Raw genomic sequence first — 21,338 nt, 5'->3', positions numbered from 1 at the left:
TTTTTTATTTTCCCCACGGGACCCTTTAATAACCCCAACAACATTCCTAGGGGGTCAAGAGGGGGATACCTTGCCCCCTTTCATTAAATTCCCCCTTAGTTTTTCACCTTTTCTTCTCTCTCGATCCTACCGAGAGACAAGATGGCGGCCGCACCGGACTGTCACGCAGCAAAAAAAAAAAAAAAGCTCACGCACAGCCGCTGGAAGAGATGTATCAACATATATCAGCCTCCTCACCCACCCTCAGGAAACATAGGGGATTAGGATACGTCTCCCGTACCCACTTATAACTAGTAATTTAATTTACGAAGCACAAAATGGCGAATTCCCGTTTCGCTACCAGTTTGCGGCCCAGTTCGCGGCCCGTGAAGCGCTTCTACCGTGAAAAATCATTTTTTTTTTCTTTTCCCCACGGGTCCCTTTAATAACCCCAACAACATTCCTAGGGGGTCAAGAGGGGGATACCTTGCCCCCTTTCATTAAATTCACCCTTCGTTTTTCACCTCTTCTTCTCTCTCGATCCTACCGAGAGACAAGATGGCGGCCGCTCCGGACTGTTTAGAATGTTGACAGACACCGGAGAGCCAATCAGCTTTCTGCGCGCAAAGTTCCGATAAGCGAAAAGTAAGCGGACCGGATCGCTGCCCAGAGCGCTGTTACAGATATATATCTTGATTTAAACGTTAATTTCTCAAAAACTACTGGAGCACATATATTGAGACCTAGCAAAGGCACATCGGGCTAACAGTCCCTACAATTTTGCCAAGTTTCGTGCAAATCCATTCAGCCGTTCGAGCTAAAAGTGAGTCCAACCGCCCTATGGAAAACTCAATGCAAAAAACGCGTTTTGGGACCCCCCTTTTTTCTCAGCCCCCCCTTGACGAAACCCCCCCAAATTTTCAGGAGCTGCTCAGAAACAAAATGTGCCATTTTCCTGAAAATTTCAGCCGATTCCATCCACAAACGCCAAAGTTATTAGACATAGAATTTTCAAAAGTCCCATAGGGAATTTATCCTAACTATATATACCTACTGGCGAACGCCAGTAGGTAATATATATATATATATATTATATATATATATATATATTACCTACTGGCGGAACTTGTTGCCTTTTCCTTTGTGCTTCTTTTCCTACAATGCGTTTCTTCTGAAGACACGACCAGGTCCCTGAATGTGTGCAGGGGGACGCTATTGAATGAATGAACGCGCCGAGATCTGGATGGCACCGAGGTGGTGTCCATCAAATTGCCGCACTGGTGTGTCCATCCTACAATGCTGCGCCGAAAGTCGGCGTGGGGTGCCCCGTTGGTTTATGAGGTGATGTCAGTAGCGGACCGATGTGTGAATAGGTCGGAACCAGCACAAGGCGCCCTGCACTGTTGAGCCTTTTTCAATGTCTGTTTTTTGTTCTTTCCCTTCCATCAAAAACAAAACAAAAATACAAGGCGCCAAGATCCGAATGGCAAGTCCTGGATGTTGAGTGCCTCAGTTGAGAGTTCTGAGCAGTGCTTGTAAGACTGTCTGAAGCTTATTTGCACCTGCTGCAGCTTCACTAGGTCAGGCGGAACTTTTTTCCTTTTCCTTTCTGCTTCTTTTCCTACAATGCGTTTCATCTGAAGACACGACCAGGTCCCTGAATGTGTGCAGGGGGACGCTATTGATTGAATGAAAATGGCGGCTTGACACAAAGCTGACTCAAGCGTTACTGTTGGTGCTATACAGACAAAAATTGTTTTTCAGTTTGTACATTCTTCAGGTTTTTTTTTCCATCCAAGTCTGATTGAGAGTTTGTAGAAAAATGGCTTCAGATTTTCCACATACTACTCTTCAACATTCTTCCTAAATGTAACAATGTGAAACTCACTAGGAGAACGGCTGTTTCTGTTTCCTTTCAAAATGCTGCCACCAATATTTTCTGAATGGAAGACATCATCTTGTAACATAAAGGGCCGAAAGGGGTTCTGGTCTGGCCGATGGTTGGTGGAGACATTTTGACTATATCTTGGACCTGCCCGGCCTCGCCCAAAATGGCGCCGGTATAAATGGGACTCGTAACTCTTTGCCCGCAAATGTATATCTAGAAAATGTTATTGTAAGTGGCCCTGTCGTATTTTAATTACAAAATGTACGTCCACCGATACCGCAACTGTTAGACACCTTTGTTCTTGTCACCTAATGGCCCGCTCGTTACGTTCTTCTACAGTGTAAATGTCTCCTCATCATATACGATTTGAGTTTGCTCCGTGGCCGGCCCACGTGGTTATAGGCCCGTATTTGTATACTGACATTTTCACAATAAAGGTTTTTAAAACAAAACACGGTAGTAGTATTTTCATTTGTAAAGTTTTTACTTTTAGTGACTGTTTTCGAATCAGTAAAAGGCAAGTGAAATAAAGCAGTCCAATTACATGACGGATAAAAGGTATAATATGTAGGAACGCAGTAAAGATAAATGGTCAAGGGCAGTTGTGTTTTTCATGTCTGCAACATAAAGTGATCGATAAGAATCTGATAATCAGGCGCATCGGCGACTAAGACAGCAGGCCGAATCTCTTTTACTCAACGGCTCCGTCATGGAAGGAAGAAACGCCCTTTTTCTCGAAAAAGGAATATATTTTACTTGCCAGACAGTTGTAAATTTTCCGGGAAAGTACATTAGCCTGGAATATTATAACATATGTTTGAAAAAAAAATATTGTTCGAAAATAATAAAAAGCGTAATTTTTAGGTCATATGACCAAGCTTTTCATCATTAAATTAACAAAAGTAAAATGAACCAATGAAAAGTTTTATTAACAAGTCACATGACCTGTTATGCTTACGTTACGCGCTGCGCGCCGCGCCTCGGATCACTTCCGGGTGCGCTAACGCGGCGTGTCATAAAACGCATTACGCGACAACGTAGGTCAAGAATATAGTCTAAATGTCTCCACCAACCAGCGTTCAGAACACAACCCCTTTCAGCAGTCCAAAAAGTTCTGTTAAATGACAACAGAGGGGACAGGCAACAAGAACCATCAGTCAAAGAGGGGAGGGCAAGTTCTTCTCTTCCGGGTCATGTTGGGGCGCTACCGGAACTGATCGAATTGGTAGTCTACAGTGTTTCTGGATGTTTCAGACTAAAGCTGGCGTCAGCATGAGACCACTACCATCTCGTAGCTCCGTCGTGGCCATTCCACGAGCAATCATGGCAGCCGCTCCCCACCAGAAGCCTGCGGGAGTCGGAGGCCCCCATGACTTTTGTAGAATCTTCACGGCTGAGGGGACGCTTTTCGAGAATGGGATCCAAGCCCTAGCAGACAAGCGTCCGAGTTCCAAGGTGTCCCAGGGCCATTTTAGTGGACCAGGCCCAAAACCGAAGAGCCGGCCGCCATTTTGAGAGTCCTGTGGCAGCCGCCTATCGCTGCACCGCTAGAGCGGGCGCATCTCAACTACATGGTGAGCGAGACGCTGTAGTCGCAAGAGCGGGCGGAAAACAGCTGAATGGCGGAAGAGGCACAGTGTAGCAAAAGCGGGCGGAATGGCAACTAAAACGATAAAGGGGCGCCTCACTACAGCTTGTCTTCAGGTCAAACGGATTGTGGGACAAGGTCCAGAATTGAAGAGTCATCAAAAGGCAAAAAGTACCGCCGGACCCCGGGAGCCGGCCGCCTATGTCGGGGGCGATCTCAGGCTACACCAGTGCTATAAGACTTGGGGAGGGTGTCGGAGCCAAGCGTCTTCTCCGAGTCCATGGCCATCACAGCGCCCCTCAGGGGCCTCCGTCAAGCTGTTTAGGAAGGTAACATATCATATTGTTTTCTAATGCAGTCAGGTCCACAAACGACACTCACTTACTTTGAGAATAGTGAAGCTGCAGTAGGAGGAAATAAGCTTCAGACAGTGTTACAAGCGCTGCTCAGAACTCTTAACTATGGCACCCAACATCCAGAACTTATGCTATTTGAGAATGGTAGTGACATCGAAGCATCTCGGGGACCAAAACCATTAACGTACTTTCACGTATGAAAATCTTACTTGGGGAGGGGGCAGGAGCGAAGCGCCCCCTCCCAGTCAGCGCCACCACACCGTATGTTGAAAATCTGAAGCCATCGTTCTACAAAGTCAACCAAACTTGGATTGAAAAATCTAGAAAAATGTACAAACTGAAAACCAGTTTTGGTCTGCATAGCATCAGTAACAACGCTTGAGTCAGCTTTGTGTCAAGCCGCCATTTTGATTCAACAAAGCACAGGCATTGAAAAAGGCTGAAATTCAGAACTCTAAACTATGGCACCCAACATCCAGGAGCTTGCTATCCGGATCTTGGAGCCTTGTGCTGTTTTCGATCTATTCACACATCGGTCCACTACTGACATCATCTTATAAACCAACGTTATGTAAATAGTTTTTTAATAAAATGTTTTACCCTATTTCTTTGCTGGTGTGTTGTCTATATTTTTAATATTTGCATAGGGTTTGTCATTATTTTGTGCGGGATGGGTGATGGAGCCGAGCTGTCTTGCAGCCCTCATGGTGTGGAGCTCAGTTCATCTCACTATTTTCGTATTTCTCAAGAAGGGTTGTTCCTAATATTTCTATTTTAGCGAGGTCAAAAAGAGATCCAATTAGTGGCCTACTGATTTTGCTCGATTACTTTTATTTTTTTACACGATTTTTCACTATCTGCAAAGACTAAACAGAGTATTGCGACTTTGTGCTTGTTTGTAAATAGAGAATGATCCAAAGAGAACCAATTCTAAAACAGTAAATGCTTGGACAACAATCAATCAAATGGAGAGACAAGGAGGTACGACGGATTACAACGGGGGTAAAGGCCTGCGTTAACTACCCTTCTGTATCTGCAAAGAGAGAGTACTAACAAAGGCAAAAGAGGGGAGGGGGGGGGCAGCGTTCAAAGCACATCAGCGTGCATAAATACGAAAATGTTTTTATCTATCACGTACTTGACATTTTAAAGCTTTTCATATTTGCTATTAAAAAACCAATGAAATTCACAGAAAAAACCATAGGTTATAGTGGATATATAGTTAGGAATTTGCATTTACAAAACCTTGAAAATTCAATGAAAAAACCATAGGTTATAGGCCATATATAGTTAGGAATTAGCATTTACAAAACCTTATTTTACTCGCATAAAACCATTGAAATTCCATATATAGTTAGCTAACTATAAGCGCTAACTATATATCGCGCACCCGCAATCCACTGCTGATGATGTCACATATTACATCATTCATGACATGGTCAGTGACATCACTGATGACATCACTGATGACATCTCAAATGACATCACTGATGACAACTCAAATGATATCAATGATGACATCTCAAATGACATCACTGATGACAACTCAAATGACATCACTGATGACATCTCATTTGTCATCACTGATCACATCACTCATGTGATAATACAATGAACCTCTTCAGACTCTAATATAACCTTACATACACTCAGTATAAACAGACACTCACAGACTGTCACTCATCCATGGACTTACTCACACACCTAGTCAGTCATGCAAAGAATCAAACACACCTCCATTTCCTCAACTATACAGTTATACACATCTTACTTATTCAAACATATAATAACACATATTTACTCTCTTATATAATCCCTGATACAAGCTCACAGTGATCGATACAGCCACTCACACATTCACTGGCTCTTATGTTCAGTTATTTATATATCTCAACTCTCACATGTATTGTGTTTTACATACGTACTTACTTGCACATGTAGCAATGAGAAATCCATTCACTCACCAACACACCCATGCACAGTCAACCGCTCATATAGCTGTTTCCACATGCACTCTTGAACTCATACTCCTAGTGAATCAACTGCTTACACATCTATGCACAGAGTCACGCACCTCCCAGCCACCCACACACACACTCAGCCTCCCATTCAAATATTTGGGCAACCAATCAATAACCCATATGGCTACTCTTATAGCTACTGATCAACACAAGCAGCAGTTTACACAACAACAAACATACTGATGCACGAATTAAGACAGTTTAGTCACTAACCCATGCACTCAGTGGGACACATTTAATCACTCACTCATACAGTCAGTCATGCACCTACTAAATTCTTCATCCAGACACTTATACATCCACTCATTCTTCAATATGTGAAACATATTTTAACTTTACAGAAACATACAGTCACTGGATGTTGTAATCAGTGATGTCATCAGTGATGTCACTGACCATGTCATGAATGATGTAATATGTGACATCATCAGCAGTGGATTGCGGGTGCGCGATATATAGTTAGCGCTTATAGTTAGCTAACTATATATGGAATTTCAATGGTTTTATGCGAGTAAAATAAGGTTTTGTAAATGCTAATTCCTAACTATATATGGCCTATAACCTATGGTTTTTTCATTGAATTTTCAAGGTTTTGTAAATGCAAATTCCTAACTATATATCCACTATAACCTATGGTTTTTTCTGTGAATATATATATATATAGGATTTTTTTCCTATGGGATTTCTGAAAATTCTATGTTGAATAACTTTGGCGTTTGTGGACGGAATTGGCTGAAATTTTCAGGAAAATGGCACATTTTGTTTCTGAGCAGCCCCTGAAAATTTGAAGGGGTTTCGTCAAGGGGGGCCGAGAAAAAAGGGGGTCCCAAAACGCGTTTTTCCCATTCATTTTTCCATAGGGCGGTTGGAATCACTTTTAGCTCGAACGGCTGAATGGATTTACACGAAACTTGGCAAAATTCTAAATTTGGTTTGCCCGACGTGCCTTTGCTATGTCTCAATATATGTGCTCCAGTGGATTTTGAGAAATTAACATTTGAAAAAACAGATATATCTGTGACAGCGTCCCGGTTAGCGCCCCGGTTCGCGTACCTGAGGCGTAACGGAACTTCGCGAGGAGAAGCGGATTGGCTCCCCGGTGACTGTCAACATTCTAAACAGTCCGGAGCGGCCGCCATCTTGTGTCTCGGTAGGATCGAGACACAAAAGGTAGAAAAAAAATAATTTGGGAAATGAGCATAAGGGGGCAGAGTGCATCCTCCCTGACCCCCTAGGTTTGATGAGGGGGCTTTAAAAGGTCCCCGCGGGGCAAAAAAAAATAATTATTATTATCGTTTTTTTGCGGGGGGAGCACCCGGTACGCGCACCGGGAAGCGGTCCGGGGAGCGTAATACACGGAAAAAAGAATGAAAGAATGTTCAAATATTGTATGTTTATTGATTGTTCTTTTTGTTGTATTTTTTTTAAAAAAAATTTATTTAAGTACCAACATGTAGGTACCAATGCAGAGTCTAAAAATAAATATACACCGTTTTCTTTGGAGATATCTTGCATGTTGTTTCAGAAGTTATTGTGGTATATGGAATTCATAGCATAGTCTGTGAGGAAAGCAGAAAGAACATGGAGGCAGGAGATGATAAAGAGATGTTAAATACACATTGGAGATAATATAGTGGGAGAAAGGATGTAACTATGAGCAAACTTACTATGTAACACAAAAAAAGTTGCACAGTATATTTTAAGTCTCAGTTTATATTTTATCTTTTTGGGTACTATTTCATAATTTTCAATAATGTCTCAAACAATTGTAACTTTTAAAATTTAAATTTATGGTTCTGATTTTTCATAATCTAGGAGAATTTGTAGCATTAAATCATCAGGAATGTCCTCCTTTTCATTCCAAGAATCACATTCACATTCTTCAGCACATTTAATTAATTCTTCGTCTAATGTGTCATCCAAAAAGTCAATTTCTTCATTTTCTTCCTTTGGATTGTTTTCAATCTTAATTTGAAAGGAAATATTATTTTCTTTCTGTTGTGCTTCCATTTTCTTGCCGTAAATTGCATAAAAAAAATATATCAATGGAGATAGGGCACTGTTGGGTTTAAGTTCACACAGGTGCTTGTGAGTTTTTAACAGTGAAGTAAACTTTGGGCAGTGAATGGTTTCAGGCAGGAAGTAAAACTATTAAAAAGTGCCTGTGATGAAGGCTAAGTAAATTCATAATTATACCACAGAAGCCTAACTCAATCAATAATTTAAATAATTAAGTCTTTCTCAATGACTAACTCTTATAGAGGGACAATATGTAACTATCTGAAAACGTTTTCCTTATTTAATTTAAAGTGCATAACATAGTTCTCCTTTCAAATTTTTAAAATTATATCTTACCTTTGAAAAAGAAGTTAAAGTTCACAGTCAAAATGCTCTTGAAATGTACTTCAGGAAGTAGTAGTCAAAATGGCTGTGTTTCTCTCTCTTTCTTTATATATATTCAGGTACATAACCAATCAAATGTCATGAAATAATAGTAGAAAATGAAAGTAACATTTTAATTGGTTGTCAATTCTAACACTTCATATGTGTTTCTGTCATGTAAATTACCTCAGGATATTTAGTCAGTCCTACAGCATAATTTTCTCAATGGAATTCCATCAAATATGGGTAAATGGTAGGGACTGCTATGTAGTAGGCCCTATTCTATATTTGATGAAAGTGTCTCCAGTGGTTTTTCTGTAAATTACTTTCCCACCTTTTTTTAGCGAGCGCTCACCGGTGCGCGCACCGGTACGCGAACCGGCAGCGTTACGGGAGTCCACCATTTTGTGTATCGGTAGAATTGAGACACAAGATGGAGGGGAAACAATGTTCGGAATGGGTAGAAGGGGGCACGGTAGACACTTTGTGACCCTCTAGGTTTTCTGAGGGGGGCTTAGGACGCTCATATAGGCAAAAAAAAAAAAATGAAAAATTTCGCTGGGGAGCGCCCGGTACGCGCACCGGTAAGCGAACCGGGGAGCGTACTTTGATGAAAAATAGTGAAAAAAGTTAGAAAAAGATTAACGTTTAGAATGATCAGAGGTAGGGTAGCTCTGAAAAGAGCTATTGGGTTCTGTGGCTGATTTAGGTACCTACAAGTAGGTTCCAATGCACAGTTTTAAATAAAGGAGGAATATTCTAGTCCCCTCATCTGAGAAGTGCACACCATCTCCTCTGTAGATGTCTTGCATGTTCTAACGCAAGTTATTGTTGTATATTGAACCCATACCACAGTCTCTCATGTAAGCAGAAACAGATTTATTCACATGTTTCCGTGCTTTCTCAAATTGAGGACAAAATTGGTTGGACCAGTTCCATTTCTGTCTTTGGCATATATTGGGATATACCAAGGCAGTTTGGGGAAAAAGTGTCATCAATTGATGAAAGGTGTCCTTTAAAAGCATTTCCAGACCAACCCCAGTCATAGAGCCCAAATCATTTCCACCAGAGTGCACTATTAAGAGGTCAGGGTTTGGCAGATGCATAAAACAACTATAATTCAAACATATAAAATATATTTTTCATTTAAAAGAAGAATACATTTTACAGCTTTTGATATTTGCTATTAAAAAACCATTGAAATTCACTGAAAAAACCATAGGTTATAGACCATATATAGTTAGGAATTAGCATTTACAAAACCTTGAAAATTCACTGAAAAAAACATAGGTTATAGACCATATATAGTTAGGGATTAGCATTTACAAAACCATATTTTACTCACACAAAACCATTGAAATTTGCATATATAGTTAGTTGCACTAACTATATATCGCACACCCGCAATCCACTGCTGATGATGTCACATATTACATCATTCATGACATGGTCAGTGACATCACTGATGACATCACTGTTGACAACTCAAATGACATCACTGACAACATCACTGATGACATCATTCATGTGATAATACGATGAACCTCTTCAGACTCTAATATAACGTTAGATGCACTCAGTGTAAACAGACACTCACAGACTGTCACTCATCCATGGAGTTACTCACACACCTGGTCAGTCATGCAAAGAATCAATCACACCTCCATTTCCTCAACTATACAGTTATGCACACCTTACTTATTCAAACATATACTAACACATATTTACTCTTTTACACAATCCTTGATTGAAGTTCACAATGATCCATACAGCCACTCACACATTCACTGGCTCTTATGCACAGTTATTTATATATGTCAACTCTCACATGTACTGTGTTTTACATATGTACTTACTTTGACATGTAGCACTGAGATATCCATTCACTCACCAATACACTCATGCACACAGTCAACTGCCCTTACAGCTGTTTCCGCATGCACTTTTGAACCCATACATCTAGTGAATCAACTGCTCACACATCTATGCACAGAGTCATACACCTCCCAGCCACCCACACACATACTCAGTCTCCCATACAAATACTTGGGCAACCAATCAATAACCCATGTAGTTACTCATATAGCTACTGATTAACACATGCAGCAGTTTACAGAACAACAGACATAATGATGCACAAATTAAGACGGTTTAGTCACTAACCCATGCACTCAGTGAGACACATTTAATCACTCTCTCATACAGTCAGTCATGCACCTACTAAATCCTTCATCCAGACACTTATACATCCACTCATTCTTCAATATGTAAGACATATTTTAACTTTACAGAAACATACAGTCACTGGATGATGTCATCAGTGATGTCATCAGTGTTGTCACTGACCATGTCATGAATGATGTAATATGTGACATCATCAGCAGTGGATTGCGGGTGCACGATATATAGTTAGTGCAACTAAGTATATGTGCGAATTTCAATGGTTTTGTGTGAGTAAAATAAGGTTTTGTAAATGCTAATCCCTAACTATATATGGTCTATAACCTATGGTTTTTTCAGTGATTATATATGTATATATATATATATATATATATATATATATATATATATATATATATATATATATATATATATACATACCCGTGAGCAAGCTTTGTAAGAAGCGAAACGCGTTGGGTACTGGTTACTTATTAAAACCGCTATCACTGAAAATAGACGAGAGAGTGCGTTTTCATTGCCCTCTGAGGGTAGTTTTCAGCTATATATATATATATATATATATATATATATATATATATATATATATATACTCAGAAAAACAAGGTTACCCTCAAAAGGAAGAGCCTCCAGACACGCTGCGAGAGCACTTATTCTTTAATGAGAAACAGCAGCGCAGGAACAGAAACAATGCTTAAAAGTTCTTGACAGCCTTCGCCAAACGCGTTTCAGGTCTCCCCTTCGCCAGTGGCTTGTGGCATTCTGATATTCCCGGCAACACGGGCTGCTACAATATCATGGGTGAACCACCCCCAGTGGGCGTTGCCGTCAGCACAGCATGCTGGTTCACGTAGTTGTACAAAAGGGGGTGGTGATGGACGGAGCATCTGAATCAATCAAACACTCACACCCAGTCAAAAGATCTTGGTTTAATCCATCACCGTTCTTTAGCCCACTCTGCCACCCCAGTTCAGACATGGCTATATGCAAATCAGTCTGACCCTGTACCTCATGGGAACAATCCAGCCCGAACTGCCAAGCCATGTCTTCCCTGGATCGGAAACAAGCTTCCGAGGACCGGTTTCTGGCACTCCAGCCGTCTTCAGCCCGGCTTGCTTGAATCCAGTGGCAAAGTGAGCAAGGGACTCACGTCTGAGCATACTCTGCCACACTTATGGCGGCCAAAAGCGGTATAAAAGGGGGTGGTGATGGACGGAGCATCTGAATCAATCAAACACTCACACCCAGTCAAAAGATCTGGGTTTAATCCATCACCGTTCTTAAGCCCACTCTGCCACCCCAGTTCAGACATGGCTATATGCAAATCAGTCTGACCCTGTGCCTCATAGGAACAGTCCAGCCCGAACTGCCAAGCCATGTCTTCCCTGGATCGGAAACAAGCTTCCGAGGACCGGTTTCTGGCACTCCAGCCGTCTTCAACCCGGTTTGCTTGAATCCAGTGGCAAAGTGAGCAAGGGACTCACGTCTTAGCATACCCAGCCACACTTATGGCGGCCAAAAGCGGTACAAAAGGGGGTGGTGATGGACGGAGCATCTGAATCAATCAAACACTCACACCCAGTCAAAAGATCTGGGTTTAATCCATCACCGTTCTTTAGCCCACTCTGCCACCCCAGTTCAGACATGGCTATATTCAAATCAGTCTGACCTTGTGCCTCATGGGAACAGTCCAGCCCGAACTGCCAAGCCATGTCTTCCCTGGATCGGAAACAAGATCTTTTGACTGGGTGTGAGTGTTTGATTGATTCAGCTGCTCCATCCATCACCACCCCCTTTTGTACCGCTTTTGGCCGCCATAAGTGTGGCAGGGTATGCTCAGACGTGAGTCCCTTGCTCACTTTGCCACTGGATTCAAGCGAGCCGGGCTGAAGACGGCTGGAATGCCAGAAACCGGTCCTCGGAAGCTTGTTTCCAGTCCAGGGAAGACATGGCTTGGCAGTTCGGGCTGGATTGTTCCCATGAGGCACAGGGTCAGACTGATTTGCATATAGCCATGTCTGAACTGGGGTGGCAGAGTGGGCTAAAGAACAGTGATGGATTAAACCCAGATCTTTTGACTGGGTGTGAGTGTTTGATTGATTCAGATGCTCCGTCCATCACCACCCCCTTTTGTACCGCTTTTGGCCGCCATAAGTTTGGCAGGGTATGCTCAGACGTGAGTCCCTTGCTCATTTTGCCACTGGATTCAAGCAAGCCGGGCTGAAGACGGCTGGAATGCCAGAAACCGGTCCTCGGAAGCTTGTTTCCGGTCCAGGGAAGACATGGCTTGGCATTTCGGGCTGGATTGTTCCCATGATGCACAGGGTCAGACTGATTTGCATATAGCCATGTCTGAACTGGGGTGGCAGAGTGGGCTAAAGAACAGTGATGGATTAAACCCAGATCTTTTGACTGGGTGTGAGTGTTTGATTGATTCAGATGCTCCGTCCATCACCACCCCCTTTTGTACCGCTTTTGGCCGCCATAAGTGTGGCAGGGTATGCTCATACGTGAGTCCCTTGCTCACTTTGCCACTGGATTCAAGCAAGCTGGGCTGAAGACGGCTGGAATGCCAGAAACCGGTCCTCGGAAGCTTGTTTCCGGTCCAGGGAAGACATGGCTTGGCAGTTCGGGCTGGGCTGTTCCCATGAGGCACAGGGTCAGACTGATTTGCATATAGCCATGTCTGAACTGGGGTGGCAGAGTGGGCTAAAGAACAGTGATGGATTAAACCCATATCTTTTGACTGGGTGTGAGTGTTTGATTGATTCAGATGCTCCGTCCATCACCACCCCCTTTTGTAGCGGTTCACGTAGTTGCAAAAGCAAATGTTACTCCAGTGAGTTGTTGCCAAGGGACAGTCATTAAAACATATTATCCCAAGTGGGTGAAAACACAGTCTTGTTTCAAGCGCTGTTGAATAATATTCCTCATAGGCTCGTGCCTCCCGTTTCACTGATGATTTCAATCCGAAGTCATCACGGGTCTGTTCTGGCAGAGGGAATTGTCGTGTAGCAGCACGTGTTGCCGGGGGGTCAGGGTGCTTCTGCCCTGCCCCCTTTTTGAGTTCTACACGTTTGTTTTTCTGCTTTCCTGTGCCTCAGTCTACCGAGGCACAAGATGGCTGCCAACAATTTCTGTTTTGGAATGTTCACAGACAGTAGCAGCCAATCAGCATGCAGCTCGTACTCGGGAAGGTACAGAGTACAGTAAGCTTACAGTGCACTCACGGTGTCCGGCCCATAGATATATAATTTGAAAAAAGTCGATTTTCTCAACAATTGCTGAAGGAATTTTCACCAAATATACAAAAGACACTTCTGCATACCAGGCTCTACCATTTTGCCAAGTTTGCAGTAATTCCATTCAGCTGTTCGGGCTGTAGCTGTGTGTAAAGGTCCTATGGAAAATTGCATTGGACTCAATTTCACATTCAATTTTCTCAAAAACTACTGGAGGGATTTACATTAAACATACAAAAGGCACTGCTGCATACCAGTCCCTACCATTTTTCAAAATCAGGTGTAATTCCGTTCAACCGTTCGAGCTGTAGCCTTGTCAGAATGTCCCTATGGAAATTAACATGGGGAAAACACGTTTTGGGACCCCCCTTTTTTCTCGGCCCCCGCTTGACGAATCCCCCCGAAACTTTCAGGGAAGGAGTGGAGCGCAGCGAGGCAAATGTAAGGAACATTACAGGCAGATCCCTCAATCGGCGCCAAAGTTATTCCCAATGGAATGTTTGGAATTTCCTACGGTAACTAGGTCCTAACTATATATACCTACTGGCGACCGCCAGTAGGAAATATATATATATGGGTACGCGCACCATGCGCGGACGGTATGCGTACGGTGCGCGTACCCCCATGATTTTTCGGAAAAAAATTATTTTTGGGGGGCCTTGTTGGGACCCCCTGAGCAGGCCTAGGGGGTCAGGGTGCTTCTACCCTGCCCCCTTTTTGAGTTCTACACGTTTGTTTTTCTGCTTTCCTGTGCCTCAGTCTACCGAGGCACAAGATGGCTGCCAACAATTTCTGTTTTGGAATGTTCACAGACAGTAGCAGCCAATCAGCATGCAGCTCGTACTCGGGAAGGTACAGAGTACAGTAAGCTTACAGTGCACTCACGGTGTCCCGCCCTTAGATATATAATTGGAAAAAAGTCGATTTTCTCAACAATTGCTGAAGGGATTTTCACCAAATATACAAAAGGCACTTCTGCATACCAGGCTCTACCATTTTGCCAAGTTTGAAGTAATTCTATTTAGCCGTTCGGACTGTAGCTATGGAAAATTGCATTGGACTCAATTTCACATTCAATTTTCTCAAAAACTACTGGAGGGATTTACACCAAACATACAAAAGGCACTGCTGCATACCAGTCCTTACCATTTTGCCAAATCTGGTGTAATTCCGTTCAGCCGTTCGAGCTGTAGCCTTGTCAGAATGTCCCTACGGAAATTAACATGGGGAAATTACGTTTTGGGACCCCCCTTTTTTCTCGGCCCCCGCTTGACGAATCCCCCCGAAATTTTCAGGGAAGGAGTGGAGTGCAGCAAGACAAATTTAAGGAAAGTTACAGGCAGATCCCTCAATCGGCGCAAAAGTTATTCCCAATGGAATGTTCGGAATTTCCTATGGTAACTAGGTCCTAACTATATATACCTACTGGCGACCGCCAGTAGGTAATATATATATATATGGGTACGCACACCGTACGCGCACCGAACGCACACCGTGTGCCAGCGGTATGCGTACAGTGCTTGTACCCCCGTGATTTTACGAAAAAAACAAATTTTGGGAGGTACTGGGGGGGCCTTGTGGGACCCCCTGAGCAGGCCTAGGGGGTCAGGGTGCTTCTACCCTGCCCCCTTTTGGAGTTCTACACGTTTGTTTTTCTGCTTTCCTGTGCCTCAGTCTACCGAGGCACAAGATGGTTGCCAACAATTTCAGTTTTGGAATGTTCACAGACAGTAGCAGCCAATCAGCATGCAGCTCGTACTCGGGAAGGTACAGAGTACAGTAAGCTTAAAGTGCACTCACGCTGTCCCGCCCATAGATATATCATTTGAAAAAAGTCGATTTTCTCAACAATTACTGAAGGGATTTTCACCAAATATACAAAAGGCACTTCTGCATACCAGGCTTCACCATTTTGCCAAGTTTGCAGTAATTCCATTCAGCCGTTCGGGCTGTAGCTGTGTCTAAAGGTCCTATAGAAAATTGCATTGGACTCAATTTCACCTTCAATTTTCTCAAAAACTACTGGAGGGATTTACACCAAACATACAAGGCACTGCTGCATACCAATCCTTACCATTTTGCCAAATCTGGTGTAATTCCGTTCAGCCGTTCGAGCTGTAGCCTTGTCAGAATGTCCCTATGGAAATTAACATGGGGAAAACACGTTTTGGGACCCCCCTTTTTTCTCGGCCCCCCGCATGACGAATCCCCCCAAAACTTTCAGGGAAGGAGCGGATCGCAGCGAGGCAAATTTAAGGAACATTACAGGCAGATCCCTCAATCGGTGCCAAAGTTATTCCCAATAGAATGTTCGGAATTTCCTATGGTAACTACGTCCTAACTATATATACCTACTGGCGACCGCCAGTAGGTAATATATATATATATATATATATATATATATATATATATATATATATATATATATATATATATATATATATACTGTTTTCTCTTAAATTAATTATAATTTAAAATATTCGTTAATAGTGAATTCAAGGTTTAAGTCACAATTTTGAAAATGGCACTTTTATAAAGGTGGTATTTTTTTGTCCTCACCATTTCAGTCTTCAGCCAGTGTCCTGGGTAACATAACTGTGAATGGTTCTGCTGTTCGGATGTGTGAATTGCTTCCACTTAGTAACACAAAGGGGGGTTAGTTTTGGACGGGTGGGCTATCCTCGGAGTATGACTGGGAGGGGCTATACCCAGCTCCACTTACACTTTAAAGGGCTTTGTCTACTGCAAACACAAAGGATTCCTCCATTAGGCCTGACAGGCCAGACAGTTTGAAGCCTTGACAGGGCAAGGGGAATAACTTTCCAGAACCAGATGTGGGGTGAGGACAGAGAGTTGCCCCACACAAAGGCTGGCACTAGGTATATATATTGGACCTCCGGAGCCACTCATCAGAACACTCCTGGACCTGTGGGAGTTACAGAAGAAGGACTGCCCTTCTGCCAGAGGATTGTTCTGCTGCTGAGGACAGCCTTGCTGTGTGAGAAAAAAGACTGGACCTGCTTACCTTCATACCAGAGTGACTCCAAGGGTCAGGTAGCTAACCACTTACGTGAGCTACAGGGACACACAAAACTACAAAAGCCTCCCACAACTGTCCAGCTGACCTGCTGTAACTGGAACTGCCTGGACTGGCTTGGGCTCTGCTGGCATTTGCTGGAGTGAGTCCCTGGTCCTCAAGGGGTTCCTCCCCTGGACCTGGACCCTTGACTGGCATCTGAGTGTACTTCTCTGCAAGAAAAGGTGAAAATCATGAAGCTTGGGCTCCTCACGAGTGCTAATAGGCCCGTTGGCACCAAGACTCTGACGACCTCCATTACAAAGCTCTGGTGAGGCTGGTTCTTTGACCCACCAGTGATGACCGACAATGTGAAAGCCACACTTCGTGCTACTACAATGACAGCCCATGGTGACCGTCAATGCGAACCTACAGCAATACTGTCTGAAACTCCTGGCTGACTATTTGCTACAGCGATGACAGCCTGATCTTCGTAGCCTCTACCACTGTAAACAGAACTCTTTGCACTGGACTCAGAAGGTAACTCTTTAGCGGGACTAACTTATTACTATATCTAACCATGTTCCATTGATGTCAGCATGAAATTGTGACTTTCCACGGTCTAGCATGACAAGATGACCATCAGTGGCTCTTCATGCTTTGAGGGGCTATTTTCACTAAAAACTTTAAAATTGGATATTTCGGTTCATCTGTTTGGGTTTTTGCCATTTTCAAATCATTTTATTTACTAAATTTTTACTCTATTTTTCTAAATTAGCTTGGGATTTTTTTGTGTTGCATAAATACTTTACATATTGCCTCTAAGTTAACCCTGACTGCTTTTGTGCCAAGATAGCAGAGGGTTAAGCACAGGATTATTTAGGGACGTTTATGGTTCACCCTAGCAAGGACTGTGGTTGTTGATTGAATAGGGCTTTCACCCCTCCCAACCAATAGCAACAATTCTTACATGCTTCCTTTGGGAAATAAATGTTTCTGTATAAGAAATCAAGAAAATCTCACTCGTTCCGAGAGATTTTTCCTGCGTTTTGCTGCCAGTGATTTGCTGCCTCAAAAAGGTTTTAGCGCTGTACAAAGGGTTTGAGGGGTGGAATAGTAGTGCTAAAAGACTGTGGGGCATATTATCAAGGGGATTTATCTCCGCTTTTTTGGCTTTAAAAGCCAAGAAAGCAGAGATAAAATTATCTCCCTGTTACCTAGCTGCCGCTAACACCAGTTAGTGACAGCTAGTAGGAGATAGCGACCATCTTGGGCCCCACTTTGCATGTCAGTGATATTTATCACCAATGAGATGCAAAGTGGGCGTGCCAAGATGTTAGAGACTGAAAACAGTTGCTAACATCGCTATCTCCTATTACCAACTTTTGGAGATATTCGCGCTAAGCGGGAATATCTCCAAAAGCTAACACCTGCCCTGAGCAGTTCTTAGCCATGTTATCCAATGGGAGGTGGATAACATGGCTAAGAGCATTAGCTCGCTAATGCATGAATATCGCTGACTTTTCAGCGATATTCATGCTTTGCGGGCGATTTTTATCGCATTTGCGATAAACCTTGCTAATAGCAAGGTTTATCTGCGATAAAAATCGCCGATGTGCGGGGATAATTTTTGTCTCTAAACAAGTTAGAGACACAAATTATCGCTAGTTGTTGGTAATATGCCCCTGTGTTTTTGATCACTGCACCACAGATTAAAAAATTCAAGCAGATGTATGTTGAAATGTCTATTACTCCTCATTGCAAAGTGAGAATGGAAGGGCACACAGTTTCTGATTACTGCTCAACAGATATAGGAATTAAAACGGCTGTATCTTTAGATGCAGAATAGTAGTTAAAATGTAGCAATGTCCATGACACTCTTACAGGCTCAATGTCAGACCACAGAAGCACAATTGTGAAAATTCAGCGATATTCATGCTTTGCGGCGATTTTTACCGCATTTGCGTTAAACCTTGGTAATACCAAGGTTTATTTGCGGTAATATTTGCCGCAGCGCTGCGGTAACTTTTTGTCTCTAACCAAGCAATAGCGATAATTATCGCTATTGCTTGGTAATATGCCCCTGTGTCCATTGAGCAGTCACAGATTTCAGCTCCACACAACCAAACCTCAATCATATATATGAATTGCTTAGTTTCAAGTCACCATTTCATCCTGATAAAATTCAAACATTCTGTCTTCCTACTAGAGGATTTTAAGTGTTTACATGGAGCTCATACCATACTGATCTAAGTCGACCTTTCCCAGAATGCAGGCTTAAGAACTTTGGCATACATTTTATATATGCATTCTGAAATGCTGTTTTGTAAAGGACTACGCCATCAGTGGAGCACAATGGTAGAATGAATGAATTCCCATTAGTATGATGAATGTATTGCAGTTGGACAGTTTGGCAATAGAAGCAGCCTATGTAGAGACTTGGTTTTGTATCATCACAACTAACAATATCAATCAACTCCTGTTGAACATTTTGACAGCGTTGGCATGCTGCTCATCACAATGAAGAGGGAAAAGTATCAGACTTTCTTGATTCCCATTAAAAGTGCTGCCATCATGGTGTTCTGTGTTTCTGAGCAAACCAGGAGTGAAACTGGTACATAGTACTGGATTGAACAAGGTATGGATGGTTGAGAACTCATTTATAACTGGACAATATATCATGCTATCTACAGATATCCTAATCCAGGTTTCTAAAAGGAGGAATTATATTCCAGTCTATACGTAAATAGAAGTTTGTGACAGATCATCTAGTGATTTATTTTTATTAGCTAAAGGTTCACTCAAGTCATCCAAAAAAGCCTCAGAGGCTTGGGGAGGCATACGATTTTGGCACTGTCCCGGGTTTACAAGTGATAGAGCGCAGTTTCACCTGCCCGTCTTACTATACTCACCTGGGCCCATAAAAAAAACTATATACACAATTAAACAGGTAAACCTACACTCATATCAAAATGTTTGTGTTACCATTCAGGACCTATACCATTTGACTTACCAAACCTAGTCACCAGAACCTAGAGTCTTAAAGGGTCAAGGGTGTTAGCATAATAGGCAGTAGTGTAAACATTTTGCACTCATTAAAATAACCACAGACTCGGGAAAAGTTTAAACTCTTTATCTATGTAAATTATTAAATGTCAGTGTCCATACTACATTAACTGAAACTTGATCAATCAACAAAAACATGATTAAGGGAAGATAGAATGAGAAACTTTCATTAAGCTTTGAAACATAGGGAGGTAAAAAAAGGGAAAAACAGTACAATGACAAACCCACGTTAATTATATTTACCTAGAATGGTGTGAAGATCAACCCTGACAACAGGCTAGGTCAAAGTACAGAACCCCAAAGCGCTGGTGCCAGCAGGAAAGAATAGGTGCAAACCAGAATCAGGACAAGTATGGACCAAATTGGATCAGGACAGGACCACCTCAGGCTAAGACTGGCACCCACAGCTAACGTGCTACGCCTGCGCTGCACCTTCTCTGCAGCAAATAGCCAAACCCTGATTGGGTCTTCCAATTTCCATTCCCAGTAACCCCGATTGGGTTATTGATTCTTCTGACGGAGTGCTCCGCCAGAGCCACTGCTCTCAATTGCCAATTGAGTGCGTTGGGTCAGTGACAGGTCAGCTATTCAGACAAGTCGGACAAATTGACTAACTAAGCCTATTCTAGTTATACTATTTTCCAGGGCAGTGTACCACCCCCCAATGTTGCAAGTGCAAGGATCCCCAATTTTGATTGGACAAAAGGATGAGGAGAGGTCATCACACCATACCAAAATGAAACTTTTCTTCTGAATATTTAAATTAGCATTCCCGTCCATCAATTTATTTTCCCGCAGCAGAGGAGCTGGCTCTGAACAGCGTGCTGTGCTTGTGGGTCCCCGCGCCGACTTGTGGCAAGTGGAGCTGTGTTTGCTGGCCGCCCCGGCCCCGGAGACGGAGGTGAGGAGAGAGTGGGCGGCCCCCCAGGAGCCCAAGCACTAAGTCTGTGGACCAGCGGACCGGCGGACAGCGGGGGGGCCTGTGCTGCGATGTGGGGCTGGTGGTGAAGTGCCTCATAGGGCCCTAAGTGCAAGTGGAGGCGGGAGCTGTGGGGAGCGCCGTCCAGGTGGGCCCTGCGAGCTGGTGGCTGGGGTCTCGCCGACTGCAGACAACCCATTGCCCGGGAGGCGGGGACCAAGCCCTGGGGGTCGGGGCACGTCCTCCTCCCCCCCCCCCGCATTGGTCAGCTTACAGAATACTGGTCCCCACCCGGCTGGGGGAAGAGTGGAGCCGGGCGGCCTGGACTGTTTTCGACCGGTGTACTGGTAGGGGGGTGCAGCTCTGGGTACTTCGGCCCTGGTGGTTGGGCCTAGCAGTGGATTGGAACACACGTGGCAGTCTGCCCCCTGCGGTCCTGCTACTAGGAGAGGGGCAGAAGAGCGCAGGTGGCGGCATCTTCCTGGATGTGGCAGTGGATCAGGGCCTACCCGGTACAGGGCTTTGCGGTAGCGTGCCTCTCCAGAGAGAGACCTCAGCCCAGATTGGGGTACCTACCCGCTACACAGCTGGAAGACCTTATTGAGGGGTGGCATTGAGAGCGGCTGATCTGCCAAGTGGGCCAGTGGACAGCTTGGAGGACCCGAGGTGAAGCGGGGGTCACAAGTATCCACGCGGTACAAGT

Source organism: Lissotriton vulgaris, chromosome 2_1, assembly GCF_964263255.1.
Source record: "Lissotriton vulgaris chromosome 2_1, aLisVul1.2, whole genome shotgun sequence".
NCBI lineage: Eukaryota > Metazoa > Chordata > Amphibia > Caudata > Salamandridae > Lissotriton > Lissotriton vulgaris.
Note: the sequence above shows the minus strand (reverse complement) of the source record.